This window comes from Eurosta solidaginis, chromosome 2 (assembly GCF_040869045.1).
Source record: "Eurosta solidaginis isolate ZX-2024a chromosome 2, ASM4086904v1, whole genome shotgun sequence".
NCBI classification, from domain to species: Eukaryota; Metazoa; Arthropoda; class Insecta; order Diptera; family Tephritidae; genus Eurosta; species Eurosta solidaginis.
In genome coordinates, this window is record NC_090320.1 from 75,647,335 (window position 1) to 75,662,607 (window position 15,273).

Below are 15,273 nucleotides of genomic sequence, written 5' to 3' on the forward strand. Positions count from 1 at the left end.
AGCAGGATCGTTGGTCTATTATAAAACTTGAGTCATGGTGGCTTTAACAGATATCGTGCAAAAAATTTGTAGAAAAATAGACCTTCCTTCGTCATTTTATAATGACTGATTTTCACATATCGTTGGCTTAATGTGAATTCAAAATACATCGATCACAAAAAAAAATATTTTAATTTTTCATTTTTACGTGCTGTGGGCAATGATGTGTAAATGTGCTAAGTCAACCTCTCATAATATCAATCTGAATTACTAGTGATTTCTTTGAGCGGGCACTTTATTTATTTAATTAATTCATTCAGTCTAAAAGTACATGCTTTGTTGCGATTGTTGTATTAACTATAAAGACACTCCGCGAAGGCTTAGAAGAGTGTTACCGATCTTGATGGTCCTTTGCCGGATATGGATCCGGTACGTTCGGGTAACAAAGCACTATTAAGGTACTAGCCCGACCATCCCGGGAACGATTTATATGACCACATTAAACCTTCTAGGCCATCCCGCCCTCCCCACCCCCCAGTTCCTTGAGGAACTTGGGGTCGCCAGAGCCTCGGCTGTAATGAAACAGAATTCGCAACGGTTAGGTGAGGTTGACAAGCTATATATTGCGCTGGCAACCCCTTGAGAGGGTTGCGAACATAACCCCTTGAAATTGTGTTCACCCAATTGAGACATGCCTTTGGTGTTTGATAAATGCTTTGCGCTGACCATAGTTTACGTCAATTCTTACATGTCGATAACTACATGCTTTCTTACAGACTAGTTAAAAATAGAAAAAAATTCAAGCTTAAACTTGTACAAGCTGTTATTAAAATTAATACCACTTCTGAATCGATTTGCTAGATGTATATCCCTAGTTATAGGTTCATTCACAGCATAATTCGTTTTATGAGTTATTTCGATACATAATCTATTATGCCGAAGATCACGCAGTGGAATATATGGAATGAACAATTAGATAAATCAGAGCAATTCGTGCTAAAGTTTATTACATTATAGGCATGCATGAGTGAGATAAAAGTTATTCTGTTATGCAAAGCCTGAAGACCAATCAATTTGTGCCTGCTGGTATATGATGGGAGGCCGTCTGGCCAGTGAAGCATACATAAAGCAATTTTTGTAAACATTTTTTGAACTTTCTCAATTTTATAGGAGTTCGATTCATAGAAAGGATTCCATATTATTGAACAATATTCAATACCACTTCTAGCCAAGGATATATAAAGGGACTTCAACGTCATAGGGTCCTTAAAGTCACTGGTGTTACGTCTACTGAACCCAACCATTGCAAAAAATTTAGAAACAAAGTGACTAGAAAAAGAGAGTTTGTCAAAAATTACACCCAAGTGTTTACTCTCTTGACACCGATTAAGAGATTTAGCATTTAGTTTCTAGATAAAGTATTTGGCGGTTGTCTTTATGGAATAAGACACAGCATTTGTTTGAATTTAAAAATAAATTATTGTCTGCGCACCATCCGGCAAAAGAGTCCAGATCAGAACCGTTAGAAATAGTTTGACAAATAAATAGTATTTTTTGTGAAATATATATTTTTAGAGTTATATTTCAATAATTAAAGGGGAGGAGTGATGGGGAAACATATTGAGTAAAAAGTGCTAAGTCAGGAGAAAAAATTTGTTGTGAGTGCGGAAATTGTGCTAAGTCATAAAATAGCTGCTGGGTAAGCATACATGAATCTTATTTATCTTTTTCAAAGCTTCTACACTCAAAAGTATTGCAACTAAGGTATCCTCAGTCAGAATTTTGAAAATTTGAAATCAAAAATTATTTATTTTTTTTCGTATCCTGTAAAATTCGTAAAAAGTGACTTAGCACATTTTCCCATTAAGCTAACGGTATGGTCTTCGTCACGATATAAGAAGCCACTAGCCTCATTGCCAGACACTTTCCATAGTGGCTTTGATTAGCCAGACACTTTTATTCCTTCTAATCTTCAAAGAACATCGAAGCAATTTTATACTGAAATTCGAATACAAAATCTTTAAAAAAAACTTTTGAAATTTTGTTTGCCGTAAAAAACTTTCAGCTTTCATTTTATGAAAAAGTACAGTTTTGCATTACAAAAAGTGTCTGGCTGGACAAAGCTACTATGGAAAGAGTCTGGCAATGAGACTAGTGGCTTCTTATATCGTGACGAAGACCATATGTGCAAATCGGTCTTTATAAAATGACGAAAGAAGGTCTATTTTTCTACAAAATTTTTGCACGATATCTGTTAAAGGCGCTATGACTCAAGTTTTATAATAGACCAACGATGACGAAATTTCAACTTTTATAAAATGTCGAAGGTCTGGCAGTCACGGGCTCTTAGACTATTGGGAAAATTAAATAAAATAAACATACAAATATAAAAAAAAACGTACATATTTAACACCCAAAATTTTTAAAGCCATTTAAAGGTGTTGGAAACTAGAAATTGCTTGTTTTCACAAATCCGTGGTGGTATAAAGTTGTCTTTCATAACTTATAAAGAAACGGGGGACGAATATACCTGAAAAAGTTTAGTTTATTGTTTTCCAATAATTGTTTGCATTTTGTAGCAACACTTGAAAGTAGCTGCGTGTGCAGGTATTGAGGCGTAGAGGAATCGTAGCTACATACATGTCATATCTTGAACGCGTCTATGAAGTTACGCCTCATGTGCATTTTACTTAACACACCGTTTCCACATGCACCATTCTACAATAAATCCTTAATAGATAATATACGCGTGTTTACATATGTATATTCCATCCCTAGAACTAGATTATGTAAAATTTTCACCTTTCTCTTTTGTTTTGTGCTTCCAATTAGAGATTACACTCTAGAGGTGCTTGGTCCATGAAAAAAATCAGATTCTCTTAAGTTTGTCCATAATTAACGATTAGGAGTTAAGTACAAAAATAAATGCAAACTAGATCTAATTGATCTTAATTTAGGGCCGTTTTCTCAGAGTAGCTCCGATGAACTTTTGAACAAAACTTGAACTTGTGAACAAAATTTGATAAACTTTAAAGTTCTAGTGAAAAATGGCCTTAATGAAACTTATATAAATACCGAACTATATATGGCCTTTATTTTTATTATTACACTAATGATTGGACTCTCACACTTGCTCTCTAAAATCACAAGTCAACCCGATGGAATGCAGGAGCAGTGGCAACATATCTCTAAAGCCCTTCGTCCCGCTGTCGAGAGGAAAATTGATTACTGGCGACCACGGAAAAACAACTGGCGCATTGCAACCGAAATAAAATACGCTGCCAACAAGGCTACGCTAAAAGCGAGCGCAACAAGAAGAGTCCGTGAACGCTACCGCGAGTTGAAAAGGGAGGCGTTACGCCTTTACAGGAAGAAAAAAGCAGAGGCAGAAAGGCGTGAGTGCGAGGAACTTGACCAGCTAAATTCGGCGACAAAGGGAAGGTTTTGAGTCCGGGGCAAACCCCTGTGTGAACGAAAACAGCGCTTTCTAACCGATGTTCAGAGAGTACTTAGATTATGGAGGGAACACTTCTCTGCTCTTCTAAATGGAGACAGCGTTGTACCGCACAGGGATTATAAACCCGATCCCGAAACCGATGATGATGGAGTTAAAGTCTCCCCATCCGATTATGACGGAGTCAGATTAGCAATAACCGGAGCTATTCAAATATGGCGGCGAGGATTTAGTAAGGCTCATGCATTAGCTTCTTTGCAAAATATGGTCAGACGAGTGCACGCTCAACAATTGCCCATTCACAAGAAAGGGGATCCTGCAAACTGCGCCAAAAGACGGAATCAGCATTCTTAATATCGTATACAAGGTACTGTCAAATGTATAGTGCAAAAGTTTTAAGTCCACTGTGAATCGGCTGATTGGACCTTATCAATGCGTCTTCCGACCTGGTAAATCTACCATCGACTAGATTTTCCTAATGTGCCAAATCTTGAAAAAAAAAAAACACGAAAGAAGACTTTCCTTATATGACCTCTTCGTCGATTTTAAGGCCGCGTTCGACAGCACGAAAAGGAGTTGCCTATATGATGTGTCTGAATTTGGTTTCCCCGCAAAACTTATACGGCTGTGCCAAATCACAATCAGCTCAGTCAGAAAGTTAGTGGGAATGACCTCTCCGAGCCGTTCGAAACTAAACGAGGTTTCAGACAGAGCGACCCCATATCGTGCGATTTCTCCAAACTAATGCTGGAGAAAATTATACCAGCTGCATAACTTAACCGCTCTGGAGAAATATTCTATAAAAGCGTGCAATTACTGGCGTATGACTACACTGATATTGTCTGCTTACTCCAAACTGGAAAAAGAAGCGGAAAAGATGGTTTTGATGGTGAATGAGGACAAAACGAAGTACCTGCTGTCATCAAGCAACGCATTTTCGCCTTGGCAACGCTACTGTTGGCAGCCATAATTTCGAAATAGTAAAAGACTTCGTTTATTTGGAAACCAGCATTAACACAAACAACATCAGCTCTGAAATCTAGCGAAGAATCACTTGTCGTTGTTGTTGTGGCGATAAGGTTGCTCCCCGAAGGCTTTGGGGAGTGTTATCGATGTGATGGTCCTTTGCCGGATACAGATCCGGTACGCTCCGGCACCACAGCACCATTAAGGTGCTATCCCGAACATCTCGGGAACGATTTATGTGGCCACATTAAACCTTCAGGCCATCCCATCCCTCCCCACCCCCAAGTTCAATGAGGAGCTTGTGGTCGCGAAGAATCACTCTTGCCAATAAATGCTACTTGATATTAAGTAGGTAGGCAATTGAAAAGTAAAGTCCTCCCTCGGCAAACGAAAATCATGGCGTGCAAGTCACTTGTCGAAAGACCCCTATGCGCCGGCGAGTACCGAAGAAAGTTTATCAGCATAGTGCAGCGAATTAAAACGCAGCGGCTAGGCCATGTTATATGAATGAATGATGACGCTTTCGCCAAGAAAGTTTTTTTATCGGAACCCGCCTATGGATGCAAAGGAGTGGGCGACCCCCATATTGTAATTGAATCTTATCACTGCGTCAAAATGTCACGTATGCAAACGTCAAACCAAAATGTCACGCGGAACAACAATTGGAAATCGAGTTAGCTTTTTACGCACTAAATTCAATTTCGGTTGCTCCCATACAATTTATATGTGCATGAGACATTTTTGACAGAAAACTGCCGCAGTGCGTTTTTATTAGGTTGGCATGTCAATCACACTTTGGACAGAACCGATGTTAAAAAGCTATGAGGTTGTTTTAACAAATTCATTTAAAATGACTTTATCAGCTGCCCGTCAGATCTGAGTATTTGCAAACGTGCCCGGTTGTATCCAGGACCTATTTCCATGCCTATTGAACCGTGTCATTCGATAGCCAACGCAATTAAGGAAAATATCATATTTGTTTCCTATTTGGAAACTCAAAAAGAAAGCCCATTCGAAACTATTTTTCGAAAAGAGAAAATATGAAACTTGGAAGGAAGGCTTGAGTGTTAAAATCTTAGCAAAAGGTAGTTTTGGAATTGGGAAGATGAATAATGTAGAAAAACATAAATCTTGAGCAATTGAATACAAAACAATGGCTAGAACGATTTTGTAAACAGATAGGTTTCATTTTACATCATTAACGAACATCTGTCAGTAACCCAATAAAATATGCTTTTTACAAAAAAATTATTAAAATGGATCTATGTATAATTTTAAAGACAATCAAAATAAAATGCATGAGCAAGTAACTAATCATAGACGTTGCACCAAACCCACAATCCTATCTTTTAAAATGCATTTTTATGGTTATTTTCTATTTTTCGTAAATTATTGAAAACTATTTATTTTTGATTGTTATATAGCATGATGTAATAACGGCAAGGTGGTCTATGTAGTGACAGCTCATTTTGAAAACACCCAATTAATACGAATGAGGAGAGAAAGGGGAAGAACAGAAGAAGCCGCTTTGTGAAACAGTATTAAATCGAGTACTTTTTTATAGCAAAGCACTTAATCCAAAATAGTAACGAAACTAATATCTTGTCATCTATAATATAAAAATAAGTCGGGTTTTCCTTCCTGACGCTATAACTCCAGAACGCACGAGGAGATTTCCACGGTTTTGCATTCCTTGGAAGGGTCTCGGGCTCCGTGAGGTTTATAGCAAAGAAAATTCAGGATCGACGCACAGCGTCTGGAGATATAGGCCAAACGTGGACCCGGGTACCCCTAGAATGTGTTTGTAGAATATGGATATCAAATGAAAGCAATGGATGAATGCTTTAGTAGAGGGTAATTTTCATACCCCTGGGTGACTAGGGTCTCGAGATATACATAGGCCAAAACGTGGGCCCGTGAACGCCTAGATAATGTTTTTACATTATGGGTATCAAATTGAAGCTGTTGATGAGTGCTTTAGTACAGGGTAGTTTTCATACCTATTGGTGACTAGGCTCTCGAGATATAGGCCAAAACGTGTATCAGGGTAACACTAAATAGTGTTTTTACATTATGAATATCAAATTGAAGCTGTTGATGTGTGCTTTAGTACAAAGTAAGTTTTACACCGCTGGGTGACTAAGGTCTCGAAATATAGGCCAAAACATGGACCCGGATACCCGTAGGATGTGTGTGTATTATGGATATCAAATGAAGGCTGTTGCTGAGAGCTTCAAATTAATTTTCATTGTGATATTCAGTTTAGTCGCATCAACCTAGCAAAACTGATAAATATGCATGCGAAGCCGAAATAAAGACATGAATTAATAATACCCACATACCTATTTACATATGTATGTCCTATTCGATTTGCCTGAAATTTGGTATATAAATTTGCCTATATTAGTATTTACGATGCTTTTTTCCGGGGAGTAGACCAGAGACGGATTGGGACTGAGACTCAGAGTGTGACTGGGACTGAGACTCGGAATGGGGCTGGAACAAAATACATCCTCCTGGGACTGGCAATAAGATATGAAGAAGAATGAGAAAAACTTGAGAGAGGAGAAAAGAGAGGAGGAGACTGAGAAAAAGATATAATGAGACGCGGATGGAGATAGATGAAGCGAAAAATACGGAGGGAGGAGCGAATACAAAGATTAGGAAAAAGTGTAGAGGGGCGAGGGCAGAGTTAGATGGAAAAAGCTTATTAAAATGTATGCAGATAGACCAAATTTAGGGCAGAACAACGTCTGCCGGGTCTGCTAGTTTGTTTATAAAAATAAAAAGTGAATATAGGTCACTGCGACTGCCGCCATATATAGGCTAGTTTACCATAACGAAATTGTGGAAGCCACCTCAAAGTACTTTAGAAACAATTTTTATCTTTTTTTACTTAACGGATTGGTTCTCGCGGTAAATGAAGACAATACGAAGTACTTGCTGTCACCCAAGAAAGAATCGGCCCATTTGCACCTTGACAGCCACGTCAATGTTGACGGGTATAATTTCGACACTGTAAAGGATTTCGTGTATTTTGAAACCAGCATTAACAGAAAAAACAATGTCACATTAGAAATCAATCGGAAAATGCCTTAGGCAAACAAGTGCTACTTTGAACTGAGTAGGCAACTGAAAAGTAAAGTCCCATCCCGACGAACAAAAATCACTCTGTACAAGTCACTCATCATGCCTGTCGTGCTCTATGGCTCGGGAATCATTGACGGTGTCGAGAGAAGATGGCTCTTGGAGTGTTGAGAGAAGTTTTACGGAAGATTTTTGGTCGGGCACGTGATGCCGACGGCGAGTATCGAAGGATAATCCAGCGGGTTAGGGGGTTAGAATATACCCGCGGTAGGTATGCCTGTCGTATGAGGCGACTAAAATGCCAAATAGATTCAAGGGGTTGTGTGGCGCAACCCTTTCAAGGGGTTGCCAGCGTAATATATAGCTTCTCCAAACCCAATTGTCAACCTCACCTATACGTGGCAAATCCTGTTTCATTAACAGCCGAGGCTCTGGCGACCCCGAACTCCTCATAGATCTAGGGGGTGGGAGGGCGGAATGGCCTAAAAGGTCCCATGTGGTCATAACAAATCGTTCCCGAGGTGGTACCGGAACGTACCGGATCTGCAACCGGCAAAGGACCATCAACTCGATAACACTCCCCTAGGCCTTCGGGGAGTGTCCTTATCGCTACAGCAACATCGAAAGAGGTATAGTGATGACCTGTATGAGCTTTAACACTTTTTCATGCAGAACGAGTTTTGAGCTGCATAGGCAACTGCTACATAAAAACACATTTGTACTGAATTAAAGAAGTATTGAAGGATGCGATGGAAGCAGCATCATGCGATGTTTATTGCAGCGTGCATGAAATAAATTGTTCTGGTGCAGATAGTGTGATTCATGGCTCTGTTTGAATGTTTCGCTATAATGAGGTGAAATGTGTACATTGTTCTTCAATGTTGTGTTCATCTGCGCCGTCAAACATCAGACATATAAAACAACGCAGCCAGATCGACCATGTCGCGACACGCGGAAGGCACGTGCTTTAATTCTTTTTGATATGCGCAGGATTCGAGAATCAATATCAAAACGGGTCACTATCTCGTCATAGCCAAAGTCAGCCCTTGCTATTGAGCTGCAAAACGTGCATCCTGAAAAAGCAGTTAAGCAGAAACATAAAATAGGTAAAACATGTATTAGAATTATTATTAAAACCATCTTGCCATTATTTTCGACGGAAATATTAAAATTCAAACAATTTCGTTTAATATAAAAAATTTTACGCATTTGACATTTCTCTCACATACACATATGTATGTAGTCATCAGCTAAGAGCAGAATTAGTTACTCACACATACACACGCATATAGCTAAATAACCTAGTATGAGATACAACTTGTACCCGATGTTCATGAAAAGTCTAAACCTTAGGAGAAATAAATGAACGAGTCTAACTGAGAGTATAAAAGCAGCGCGATGCAAGCGATAGTCAATCAGTTTGATTTAAACGCGCTATTAGTTGTGAAGTGAAGTATAATTGTGAAGTAATACTCCCAAAGTAGTGTAATAAAGACCATTTTGCAATACTGAATATTGGAATTATTTATTATTTATTATTATTTAAAAAATAAAAATAAAATTGTTAAAAAAACGCTCAAAAGCTTTATTATAACGATTCCTTAAAAAATTTCGTAAACCGCTATATCATCACTGTTTGAGATTGTTAACTATGTTTGCAGATTGCACACCGAAGTCAACGGATCGTCCGCAGATTGTGACACCAACTGTCCGACTGGGTCTGCACCTGATTGGTGCTGATATTTTATCGATTTTTATTGCTAGATATATCGAATAAGATCTCATTTTGTCTTATCACTAATTTTAGTTATTAATAAAGTTTGTTCATTGAAAGTGGTAGTGAACCACACTATCTGGAAATCATCGTTTTTTTTCTTTAACTCAAGGATAACCCTCAAGGGAATTATCTCCATCAAGAGTGGACAACCATCAAGTAAGTTCTCAAACATTTTTTGGTGCCGAAACCCGGGAACTGGCGGAATAATCTTGGTTAGCGTGGCGTGAGCGGCTTTCATCGCATATATAACCAACAACCAATACAAGCCACCGTTATACGAACGGTGAAGTTAACGGAAGCCCCATTAGGTGTACCATTTTTTTTCTTTAATACACATTTGCGCTGACATAAGCTTACTTGGTTTTTTTTTTATTACCACTTGCGCCAAAATGGGTTCATTAAACAAACGAACTGCTGCAGTTACCGCAATAAATCGCATAGCAAATAGAATACTCGCAGAGGATTATTGTGGTGATGCTTTCGAAATTGCTCAAGAAGAGACTGCATTGCAATCTCATTTCGAACGATTTGGCCAGAGTCATGATGCCTTAATCACAGATGCTAAAAAGGAGGAGCTCGACGCTCACCTAGCACTGTGGGATCAAATGGAAGATTTATACAATCGGGCTATGGCTAAAGCTCATAGATTGCAGGCAACCCACAATCCGCTCATACACAGCACCTCGCCGGGGGCTGGTAGTCACGTCCCGGTCACTTTTCCTAACACAACGGCTATGAATCTTAAGTTGGAGCGGTTATCCGTTCCGAAATTTGATGGCACACTACGAAACTGGCTAGCTTTTAAGGACGCGTTCGAGACATTGGTTCACTCACAGGAATTTCCAGAGGCATACAAGCTGGGAAAATTGCGAGAAGCTGTGCAAGGGGATGCTGTTTCGTTGGTGGGTGGCATGTACAGTGGTGGATATGAAGACGTCTGGCAGGCAGTCAAGGACCGTTATGATAGTCCGAGACAACTGGCTGATATTCATGTTGCGCAATTTATCGGATTGGAACCCATCTCAACCGAGTCCACATCAGCCCTGCTATCTGTGGTCGACACTGTGCGCGAATCGCTGCGGGCACTTATGGTGATGAAAGTTCCAGTCGAGCAATGGGATGCATTGGCGGTTCCCATAGTTGTTTCAAAACTTCCAACTCGCACACAGCAGGCTTGGGGTATGAGCCGCACGACACAGGATATACCTCGGCTGGATGAGTTACTCAAGTTCATAGAGAAACGAGCACATAGTCTAACAGCTGATATTCTACAATGGCCCATTAAGCATTCAATTACTGGCATAAAGGGTACATCGTGCCCTCAACGACATTCACAAGGCGAACACGCAGCACGTACATCACGTTTGGTGAAATCGAATTTGGCCGCAACGACTCCAGGAAACTGTGAATATTGCAATTTACATACACATCGGATCGGGCGTTGCCCACAACTCTTGGCTTTACCGGTGCAGGAGAGGTTCCACAAATTGAAAGGTTCCAATCTGTGCTTCAACTGCTTGAGACCTGGCCACGCAACAAAGGCTTGCACTTCCACGAACTGTAGAGTATGCAACGGACGCCATCACACACTACTGTGTCGCAATCCACAATCAGCTAACGGGTCCGTTACCTCTAGTAAGACACCAACTTCCTCCATGGCAGCGGGAAGCACTACTCCTACACCTCCCCGAATTCATCAATGACTACATCGTGACGTCAAGACATTCACCCTTCTCAGCAACCGCATTATTCTCTTGGCGACTGCGCGCGTACATATCATAGATGGCTTTGGTGGCTCACATTCTTGTCGGTTGCTCTGTGACCCTGGATCACAGGTTAGTTTTATAACGTCACGGCTCTTTAATAGTTTGTCTCTTCCGAGGCAGAAGTGCACATTACGAGTCGAAGGTATAGGTGGCACAGTATACTCGCAGGTAAGAGGCATGGTAGTTATCCACATCGTCTCCTGTACCAACCCTGGCTTTACTCTCCCTGTTAACTTTTATATTCTCGACTCTATCACAACACCTACCCCTGTCGCTCCCATAACTGACCATTGCTGGCAACACTTACGCGACCTGGCTTTGGCTGATCCGGAATTCGGATCTACTAGTCGCATCGACGCATTGCTCGGTTCCGATATTTGGGGCCAATTAATAGAAGATGGCATTTGCCGTGGTGGCATTAACGATCCCGTTGCACAACAAACCCAACTAGGCTGGGTTGTCTTCGGACCAGCTGAGGGGACAACTACTCCCAGTACCCCACTTCAAGCTAGGCCACTTCGAACCACTGAGGAAGATGTGAGTCTCGATTCGCTGCTACGTACACTATTCGAGACTGAGCTGGGGAACAACGGTAATGGCACGAACTTGGCTGGCCTTGGCACCTGCGAAGAAATATTCAGTAAGACTTGCCGGCGCTCCCGTGATGGCCGCTATGTGGTACAAATACCCTTCCGTCCCGATGCACCTACCCTAGGAAATTCCGCCACAATGGCTCTTCGACAATTCCATCAACTGGAACGCAAATTGGCTTTAAATCCGGAATTGAGGACGAATTATGTGGCATTTATGCGAGAATATGAAGAGCTGGGGCATATGGTCCCTATTTCCGAACCATCAGGTGACCCCTCACAGGCCTATTACATTCCGCATCACGCGGTTTTGTCGAAATTTCGAGTTGTGTTCAATGCGTCCGCCAAATCATCGAATGGTGTGTCGCTGAATGATACGCAGCTGGCGGGCCCAACCATACAAGACTCTCTCACCGACTTGATACATCGATTTAGGTTATATCGCATCGCATTGACTGCAGATGTCGAAAAGATGTTCCGGCAGGTAAGGATGGACGCGCGGCACAGACAATGGCAACAGATTTTCTGGCGCGAGAACCCTTCCCAACCTATTCACACTTACCAACTGGCTACTGTGACATATGGCACACGGAGTGGTCCCTATTTAGCAGTTCGCGCTATGCAGCAATGTGGAAGAGACAACAGCTCCAAAATTTTACCTTCAGAAAGAGCCACACGGGCTCTTGACACCATTATACACAACTTTTATATAGATGATTACCTTGTTAGTGTCGCTACACCAGAAGAGGCGATGGAATTGGCTACTGATGTCACCACAGTTTTAAGGGATGGCCATTTTCACCTACGAAAGTGGAGATCAAATTGCGTTGAGGTCTTAGGTAAACTGATTGGCACCTTAGATACAATTCAACCAGACTTGCAGTTGGCGGAGACATCTATACTTGGTCTGCAGTGGGATCCCTCCACGGATGAGCTATTTTATCATGTTGCCTTGAGCGAATCCGTCCTCATAACGAAACGACAGGCGCTTAGTGATGCGGCAAGATTATATGATCCAACTGGAATGTTGTGTCCCGTACTTCTTCTCGCAAAACTGTTTGTACAAAAATTATGGCAAGCGAGATTAGAGTGGGATTCACCCCTTTCATCGGAGTTACTACATGATTGGCTAACCTTCCGTAACCATCTGAAGCAACTGCAAGAGTTACGAATACCCCGATGGCTTGGCACACAGCCCCCTGAAACGTCATATCTGTATGGATTTTGTGATGCGAGTTTAAAGGCATATGCGGCCGTTCTCTACTTGGGAACGAAAAACGCTGACGGGAAGGTCGTGAACCGGATGATTGCAGCGAAAACACGAGTGGCACCCTTACATCACATCACTATTCCACGACTGGAGTTGTGTGCCGCACACCTATTGGCTACGCTACTTAATGAGATCAAGGCAAGTTTACGATTACAGCATCTACCGTATAAGTTATGGTCCGATTCGAATATTGTCCTACATTGGCTGCATAAAAATACGTCACAGTTGCAACAGTATGTGGCAAATCGAGTTGGCCTGATTCAGCGAATCACAAGGGTAGAAAATTGGCAGCACATTCCCTCTACGTTAAATCCAGCCGATGTGGCAAGCCGAGGTATTCCTGCGTCGGCCTTGATTAAGCATCAACTATGGTGGCAGGGTCCCGCATTAGATGCTTACCCAATCGATAGAATACATTATTTGGCATCGGAGGAGATTGTCCAAATGGAAGCTGAATTCAGACCGGTCAAATCAACTATAGTGCATACTACTATGGGTTTTACATTGCAAACTCAATATACCAAGGGGAGGACACAATGGTCATAGACTTGCTAGACCGATTCAGTTATCTTGGAAAGCTACTACGCACAACAGCATACATCATGAGAATGAAGAAAGGTAATTGGAGCTATCGGTCCACCTCCAACGTATCCGCATCCGAGATTGACTCTGCGCTCTACTGGCATATATACGCAGAGCAATACAGGTTCTTCCAACCGGAAATTGCATCGCTCCTAAAGGGCCGAGATATTCCTTCATCAAGTAGGCTTCTCACTTTGGCTCCATTTATTGATGTTTCTACATTCAACATTCTTCGGGTGGCTGGCCGATTAGACAATGCAACTGTTGAGCAGGGAAAACGACATCCTATCATACTTCCAAGGGAAAGCTCCTTAACTAAACTTATCGTACAGCAAGTTCATCGGGACACGTTGCATGGAGGTATCCAACTCATGCTACACACTCTTCGTCAAAAATATTGGATTCTAAGCGGGCGAAGTTTGGTTAAGCAATGTGTTCATGCATGCACAGTTTGCAGACGCCATAAGCATAAAATGGTTACTCAACGAATGGCGTCTTTGCCAAAGCAACGCGTTATCTCCGCACCACCCTTTTCGATATCCGGTGTGGACTACTGCGGCCCATTTAATATTCGGATTGGTTCGAAATCTGTCCGCACGGTCAAGAAAACTTATGCTGGAATCTTTGTATGTATGTCCACCAAGGCAGTGCACATCGAGCTTGCAGAAGATCTTTCAGCTGAAGCATTTATCAACATTTATACCCGTTTCGTGAATAGACGTGGCCCATGCTCCGATCTATACAGTGATAATGGCACGGCTTTCGCAGGCGCAAATCGCATGATGTCAGAGGACCTGCAAGCATGGCTAGGCGAGTATACTAAACAGAGTTTGGCGAACAAGGGCACTCGGTGGCATTTCATACCACCTGGAGCACCCCATCATGGGGGACTCTGGGAGGCTGCGGTAAAATCCGCAAAGAAACACATCCTGCGTATAGTGGGAACGCACTCGATATATTACGACCAGCTGCATACACTCTTGGTGCATGTGGAAGCATGTCTTAATTCCAGGCCCCTTGTCGCATTACACGATACGCTCGACGACAAGATGGCATTATCACCAGCGGACTTCCTAATCGGTAGATCAATTGTGGCAGTGCCAGAAAAACCAATTGGCGAGATACCTGCTAACCGATTATCGTACTGGCGCCAACTACGACAAATGCAACAACATTTCTGGAAGCACTGGCACGATGAGTATCTGTCTACTCTGCAGACTCGTTCAAAATGGCAAGGGGCTAGAACCAATGTCCAAGTAGGTGATATTGTCATTATTCGACATGAGAATCTACCCGCTACTCATTGGCGACTCGGTAGAGTCATTCAGCTACATCCGGGCAAGGACGGGTTGGTACGAGTGGTTACCATCAAACATGCAATGGGAGAATGTACGCGACCAATTCAGAAGTTATGCCGACTTGTGGATCATCCTGAACGTACCCGCTCGGCCGGGCAGGATGTTTGAGATTGTTAACTATGTTTGCAGATTGCACACCGAAGTCAACGGATCGTCCGCAGATTGTGACACCAACTGTCCGACTGGGTCTGCACCTGATTGGTGCTGATATTTTATCGATTTTTATTGCTAGATATATCGAATAAGATCTCATTTTGTCTTATCACTAATTTTAGTTATTAATAAAGTTTGTTCATTGAAAGTGGTAGTGAACCACACTATCTGGAAATCATCGTTTTTTTTCTTTAACTCAAGGATAACCCTCAAGGGAATTATCTCCATCAAGAGTGGACAACCATCAAGTAAGTTCTCAAACAATCACAATACTCAAGAGCAATTAAACTT

The 15,273-nt window shown here is 41.7% G+C and overlaps 1 protein-coding gene across 1 annotated transcript in view; it reads left to right on the forward strand.

Annotated features, from left to right (window-relative positions):
* neb (nebbish) overlaps window positions 1-15,273 on the forward strand; it is a 164,398-nt gene that overhangs the window by 119,157 nt on the left and 29,968 nt on the right. The gene's annotated exons all lie outside the window — the stretch shown is intronic.